Source organism: Lutzomyia longipalpis, chromosome 4, assembly GCF_024334085.1.
Source record: "Lutzomyia longipalpis isolate SR_M1_2022 chromosome 4, ASM2433408v1".
Taxonomy (NCBI): Eukaryota; Metazoa; Arthropoda; class Insecta; order Diptera; family Psychodidae; genus Lutzomyia; species Lutzomyia longipalpis.
The window spans coordinates 8,416,192-8,423,696 of record NC_074710.1 but is presented as its reverse complement, the minus strand read 5'-3'; the positions used below and the strand labels follow the sequence as shown (position 1 = coordinate 8,423,696).

General features: G+C 33.1%; 1 long non-coding RNA gene across 1 annotated transcript; it reads left to right on the top strand.

The window, feature by feature from the left end:
• The first annotated feature begins 2,031 nt into the window (after nt 1–2,031).
• On the top strand, nt 2,032–6,612 carry LOC129796288 (uncharacterized). Its single transcript, XR_008751205.1, has 3 exons — nt 2,032–2,135; nt 2,208–2,290; nt 3,601–6,612. It is a non-coding gene; the product is annotated as an uncharacterized LOC129796288 (long non-coding RNA).
• Nucleotides 6,613–7,505: the final 893 nt, after the last annotated feature.

Genomic DNA, 7,505 nt, shown 5'->3' with positions numbered 1-7,505 from the left:
AACTGGGACCAACAGAGATTTTAAAATGTAAAGAAAAACTTTCATGATAGCGAACTTTTTGTAAGCACAAATTATGAAATAAAAAATTAAAGAAATTCAAATAAATAAAAATATAAAACATGTCTAAAATTCGCCCAGATCAATCAAAATTTTGGGACAGTATTATAATAAAATAAAATAACATCTTTGTTGAATAAAATATTTTAAAAATAAATTGCAATTGTTGTGCAAAAAATGATTCTTTGTGAATGCTTCAAAATTTGCCGGTGAAATGGCGATTTTTGGGACATTGGTTTTAGTTTTTATTGCTTTAAAATATAATTATAGAGACTATTATTTATATATAGAAGCCATTAAGCTTTAAAAAAATCACCTAAAATCCTTAGTACTAGTTTAAAAAGAAAATAATATTAGCTGTTAACCAGTAGTGAATATTCGTTTGATTTAAAGCGAATTTTGGGACAGTAATAACATTTAGAAAACATGATTAATTTTTACTACGAAACTATTAATTTAACCGTGCTTTATAATTCGGCATAATTAAAGCAAGTTTAGGGGATATTACAGAAATTAAAAAAAATTAAAAAAAAACACGAAAACAAAGTCATAGAAAATCAAAAATTAATCAAACACATTGAACGCAACATAATTCGCATAATTTTAATATTTCATTAACAGTTTATAAATTTCTCTCACATTCAGTTAATTCCTAACCTTACTTCGAGTTAAATCTACTTAATTTCTTCTTATTTTTTGCAGCTTAAAAAAAAACATCTGCGCCTTTCAGCAATTTATTCAAGAAGAAGTGCTTTCAATAAAATCAAAATTGAAAGCATCATAAATCCTAGATTTTAGTGATCTTCCAATTTGATTAGATTTCCGAGTTGATCTCCCAAAAAAGAAATTATCCCATAGAAGAGAGCTTTTAATGGGTTTTTAAATAAATCAGCCCTCACCCGATATAGTAAGACCAGACACACTCCTTGGTGCTATAGCCATGAAGAACGAAAAACTCCGTTAGCAGCTAAAGAGAAAATTTCCACCTAAATAGCCCTAATATGAATAAAATCAATTCTCTTCGCGCGGTGCCAATGAAGGAGGTAACATCGGGAGGAAAAAAAAAGAAGGAAAAGAAATAAGCGCGTTGATTTGTGATCGGAGTAAATTGCCCCTGAAACCACTTTGGAAGCGCCTCGGAGCGATTCACGGGATTATTCGATCCCATTGTAATTGACTTTATTGCATGAATTGACGTCTTAATAAACGGCTCGTGTCATAAATTAAATTAAAATTTCGTCATTCCAATTTAAGAAATAATATCTCAGTGTCACCGTTGAAAAATAGACAATTCTGCATGCTGTCTGCGCTTCTTCTTATGCCGCCAATGAAGGTGGCTGCTCATTTAAATCCACACCGAGGATTGTGGATGGATTAATTTTGTTTTGATCATACATTTCCTCACAAAATCTAATGAAAAAATTCCCGGAATAATTCATGGTGGGATAATAAAACGAATAATATTGCAATTGAAAATGTTAAAATTTAAATGTAAACGGTTTTGAGGAATGTAACAGAGATTTTTTTGAGAATCTAACGGCGAGTTTTGGGACAGTGTTCCCGTGCCAGTGAGCACATGAAAATCCCAACAATATTTTCCCTTTAAATTTCTGAAGTAATTTTCCCACATTATAAATTTCATGAAATATTGAATTGTAATCCCCCAAATGAATTGTTATACCAACCGTTGCATTTGAATATCATTGCAACCTCCGCGGCGGAGCCGCATAATGTTCACACATTTTTCTCTCTCGCACCCAAGAGGTGATCTCTTTACTGTTACCCTTCCCGAGCTGATTGTGTGAAAAAGAGCTCAAAATTTGTAAAAGAAAAATTATTAATTATTAAAAAATTTAACTCTGTGATTAAATAAAGTTGGTGGTGGTGACAAAAAGTGCTGTGTTTCACTGGAAATTGGGATCAAGGATCCAGGAGGATCCTACAAGGAGTTGTGGCTATTTTTCTTCCCCCCACGTGTGGCAACGTGCGATCTTCTGGGGATTTTCCGTGCTCATCTGGCGACTGGGAAATTTTTTGCTCCTCCCTCACCGGACCCTAATCAATGTATCTTTATACAGGTGAGACGTTACCTGGAGCTACGCATTGAGGGTGAAGATTCTTATTCTTTTCTTCTATATTCTCATACAAAGGTGAGCTAAGGGAGTTTGTGCCGAGGGAATCTATGCTGAGTATTAATACATTTGTCCACTGCTCTACCACATATACTCATTAGGTAACCCACCTACAGACAGTTTTTCTGTATTTTTTTTTAACAAATTGTGTACCTACTACTTTTGCATCTAGTTCTAAAAATATAATTATTAAGATCTTAAAGAGACTTTTTTAAGCACGAATAATTTTGGGACAATTGTTTTTTTTTCTTATTGCAGAGAAATTCTAATTACAGGTATGGTTGAGTTTATGGTAGGAAACGTAGGAAACAATATTTTATAATATCCTGATTCTTCAAGTTTTGGGACATAAACGTACACTACGGCGAATTTTGGGACAAACACCCTAAATTCTAACAAAACAAAATATTATTATCATTCATTTCAATTGGGTTATCAAATTTTATTCAGCCAAACATTGAATAAAAAATTTTCGCTAGATTCGCCACATCTACAATTTTTCAAGGAATATCAGACTTGCGGCGAATGGTATGAGAATTGTATTTTCTTAACAAAAATTTTGGTGACAGGAATGGTTAAAAGGACAGTTTATTTAGTTAATCATTGAACAAAGGTGTCCCAAAATTCGCCGTATTTTTCAATTATTGGGACAATTTCACATTACGGCGAATTTTGGGTCATTCACTCTAAATAAAAATAATGAAATAAATAAAGCTGAAGATTATTCAGCTAAAGGCTGAATAAAAAAAACTGTCACAAAATTCGCCACATATTGGAACAATACCAAACTGCGACGATAAAAATGAGGTTAATAAACATTGTTGAAGACTGGATTGGTTAATAAAACTAGTTTAATGAGTTAACAATTGGAAAAAAACTGTCCCAAAATTCGCCGTAATTTACAATTCTTGGGACATTTTACATTACGGTGAATTTCAGAACAATTTTTTGATAAAAGTAAATTTTTAATAAAGAACTTGTAGAGTTTATTATTGAACAGAACAACATTGTCCCAAATTTTCGCCGTGACGACAAAATTGAGTATTTTTCTAAAAAAAAATTACAAAAAAAATTACATTGAAAAAAAAATATCCCAAAGCATTTCCATTTGTGATGTAGAAGCTCACGGTGATAGAGCGAATAAATTGGTGGTCAAGACGGTGTGCAAACAATTTATTTTATATATCACTGATGAAGATCTACCCACGCAATTTAGCTAAATCACAATAAAATGTCCCATAGGTTTCTTTTTTGAGACACATTGAGAATGGGGAATTTTTGCGACAACAAGAACGAGCGTAATCGAGTGGAAATGGGAGTGGAATCGATTTTATTTGATGCTTAAATTCACATAAATATCACCTGCTTTATTAATTAGTGCCCATCTCTTGTGTGATTCCCTCAATTTAAGATGTCTTCTCACCTTCTTCCACACGGGGGAATTGCTCGCTCCTTTAAGAGGTGGTGATGTGCAAAAAACCAATATTGGCGTGCCGGTGTTATGTGGATAAAGGAGGTGGTGCAAGATGTAAATTGAAATGGTGCAAAAAGCAACGAGACAAATCAAGTCAGATGCTAATGGTTTCATTGCATTTTATTCACTTAATTAATTATTTAATGTAAATTCAATGTACAATCATTTTTATTTTATAACTTAAATATATCTACTCTAAATCGATTTGTTGGATTTTCTCTGCGCGCTGTGTCTGTGTTTTTGTTTTAATTTTCTTTTCTTGCATTTTGTCCTCCTCTGTGAAACCATTTATTAAGTTTTTAGAAGATTAAGAAGAGAGAGATACATGTGGGTTAAATTACAAAGAATTTCCTTAAACACTAATAGACTTTTAAAATTTATACTACATATTTCTTCATTATCTTCTCCTTCAATATAATAACACTTAACACTTTCAACTACGATCATTCTATGTTGGCTTCTTGCTGCCTCACATTTTCTAATTGATCATCATTTAGGTGCGGTCTCAACTAATTAAATAATAACATTATTTTCTTCTCTTTTTTTCTTTTACGCTGTATTTACAAAATTCTTTATTTATTCTACCAGAAATATCGTCTAAATTTCCACAAACTCACACACACACGTACACGTCTTATTTTCCTCATACCGAACACACTTTCTAATATTTGCTAAAGATGGTTTTTGCTGTGAAGAGAAAAAGGAACAAAGTCAAAATACTCCAGACACTCTATTGGATAATTTATAGAATGATATTTAATTCAAATTCAATTAATATTTGAAGGACACCAGAGATATATTTTTAGAATGAATTATTTTTCAAAATTGATTCTCTCTCGTTTTTTTTTGTTTCAAACTTCTTCCATTGATCCCTTTGATTGAAATTGCATGCAAAAGGACTTTATTCACACTAGTCGAACTCAAAGATATTTTTCAGAATATTTTTAGAATTATTTTTAGAATTATTTTTTATTAAATAAATGGAACAAGCTTGGACTTCCGGTAGGATAAGTTGTGGTAGAAAGAACTGAAGGCAGGGACGTAGCCATGAGAAGATCTTTTGGTGTGGTGGGAAAACTCGTTTCACCGTCTTTAGGTGTCTATTTAAATATCCTATGATTTTTCTAAAAGTCAAATAGAACTATTTTAAAGATAAAAACCAAAAGAAAATTTTTCAATTATTAGAAAAATATTAAAAGTTAGAAAAAAAACTTCAAGCATTAAAGTAAATGTCAATCAATAAAGACGCGTCAAATGATGGAATTTAATCAACTGTCAAAAGTTTCAAACACAGCAATCAATATAAATCTTTTACGATAAAAAAGAAACGTCAAGTGTCAGAATTGAAGAAATTGTTAAAACTTGATAAATACAATGCAATTTTCTACTCAATATTTATACACGTTGACTGCTGATTTACTTTTTTAACCCTTCTCGTCCAAGTGAAACATTGAAACATACGCTCTTTTACCCCTAGGAGGATCCACGATTCTAACATCAAAACTTTAACCTTAATTTCCTCTTAGAGAGAAAATTTTTTCCGAGTTTTCTTTCAACGAATTTGAAGTAATTGGAATTCCCTAAAACATGTAAAATTTATGGCGAAATGTTAAATAGATTTTTAATTTCTGACAATTTAAAAAAACATTGAATTGGCCACGGTGGCCAGCAAAATTCTCTAAGACTTAAACATTTGCGATAAACAATTAAGGTAAAATACCTTCTTTGGTCTCATTCGCTTAAATTCAATTTGGAAAAACAATTTAATTTATAAAAATTTAGAAAAATGTTTCACGTGTCTACAGACAAAAGAATCTTAAACACTCTTTCGAATAGATTTCTGGCAACGCCCCTGACAGAAAGGACTTTATTCACTTTAGTGTTAGCTGTTCTTGCCAAAAATATTTTTAAAAAAATGTTTCAAAGCTCAGTGAAACATTAGCTTGAATGTTTCACGCGTTTAAAGAAACAAAAAAACATAGTGACGTCATTTGTTGTGTTACCGTAATATCTCTGCCGACTTTTCCTAATTAATTCCGATGGAAAATCTTGAGGACTTTTTTTGGATGTTCTTTTATAGATTCTTTTAATCAAGAAATATTCACAGGGTGTCTGGAATATCTTGGGTATTGGAAGGAATATTAAATATTTCATGGGGATATAATTAAACTATAAAACTTGAAATTAAATTACAAAAAAAAGAAGAAAAAAACAGTCTTGTGTGTTAAAATATTCTCTTATTTTTCAATGCACTAAAAATATATCTTCCATTGGATGTTTGAGTGTGAAAAGATCGATAATTGATTGAAAATTTAATGAGCATAATACATTGGAATTGCGTGTCGCATTGTGGTAATTAATATGGTGCTCTAGTTGGGCAATTGAGAGGGAAAATGTCACACTTTTCCACATCAATATATATATTTTTTCCTCCATCTTTTTAATTCCAACTTTATTTCAAACTAAAAAAAACCTCACAATTACTATTGGTGGGTGACCTCACCCAGGTACGCCCCACAGCTCATTTCCTTTGACCTTTTTTTTCCTTCCCATGTGCACCCTGTATTGGACTTTGGCGCATTGAATTGCGCTAAATTGGACACCACTCCATGAGATAATTATGCCAGTTTAGTCACTCCTTTGTAATTAGTATATTTTTAGCTGTGTTTCTTTCAGACACAGCTTTTGTGTACCGAGCAAAATCGAAAGTCGTCAGATCGGGCTCAAACTTGGGATGAGCACGAATTAGGGTCCCCACATTCCAAAAAACGTATGCGCCAAAAAAATTTTTTTCCGGCCGGCCGGCCGTCCGGCCGTCCGGCCGGCCGGAGTATAACGTTAAATTGCGAGAGAACGGTGATAGATAGAGACTTGCGGTAAACGGCAAAGTTTAAATATCGACCGGAAGACGTCCGATTATGACGTCAAATTTTACCCCCCACCCCCCCGTCCGCCATTTTGAATAACCTCAAAATTTTGTTTTCGCTATATCTCAGCCGCTATTATAGCTAGGAGGCTGAAATTTTGATATGTTGTAGGGGCCATCAATACCTTTCCAACGATACCTCATTTTCGAAAATCGGTCAAGCCGTTTAGTCAATATGGCCGCCACAATTTTTCATCGAAAATCGACCATAACTCGAAAACGGCTTGACCGATTTCGATCAACCTGGGCTCAAATTAAAGATCTCAACAAACCCTACAACTCTCTAGAACATCGAAAGTTTCAAAAGTGACCGCTAGGGGGCCAAAAATTAAAAACAAAATTTTCGATGAGTTTTCGATGAATATCTCGAAAACGCCATTATCGATTTGCTTCATTTTTTGATATGTTATAGCTGACTATATTATCTAGCTCCATGCCAAAAATGAAGAAAATCTATGTCACCGTTCTCGAGATATAGCCTTCCAAAGTTGGCATGTCATATCTCGGGTTCTACAAGTCCGATTTTGATCAACTCAAGTGCAAATGAAAGGTTTCGTGAAACCTTACAAATGTCTAGAACATTGCAAGTTCGAGAAATGACCGCGAGAGGCGCTAAAATCAAAAACAAAGTTTTCGAAAATTTCGAACTCGAATATTTCGAAAATTCCATTATCGATTTACTTCATATTTTAATATGTTATAGTTGAGGTTAAGACCTTTCCAACGATAGCTCAAACTCGAAAATCTATGGAGCCGTTCCCGAGATATGGCGTTTCAAAGATTTCTTAGGGTATGACTTTTCAACTTTTCCCGACTTTGCGCGTATTTAAATTAATTTGCGTTCTAGTTTGCTCTCACAAAATTGGTACACTGAAAGAAACACAGCTCCCGTAAGCTTGGTCAGCTTACCAGTACA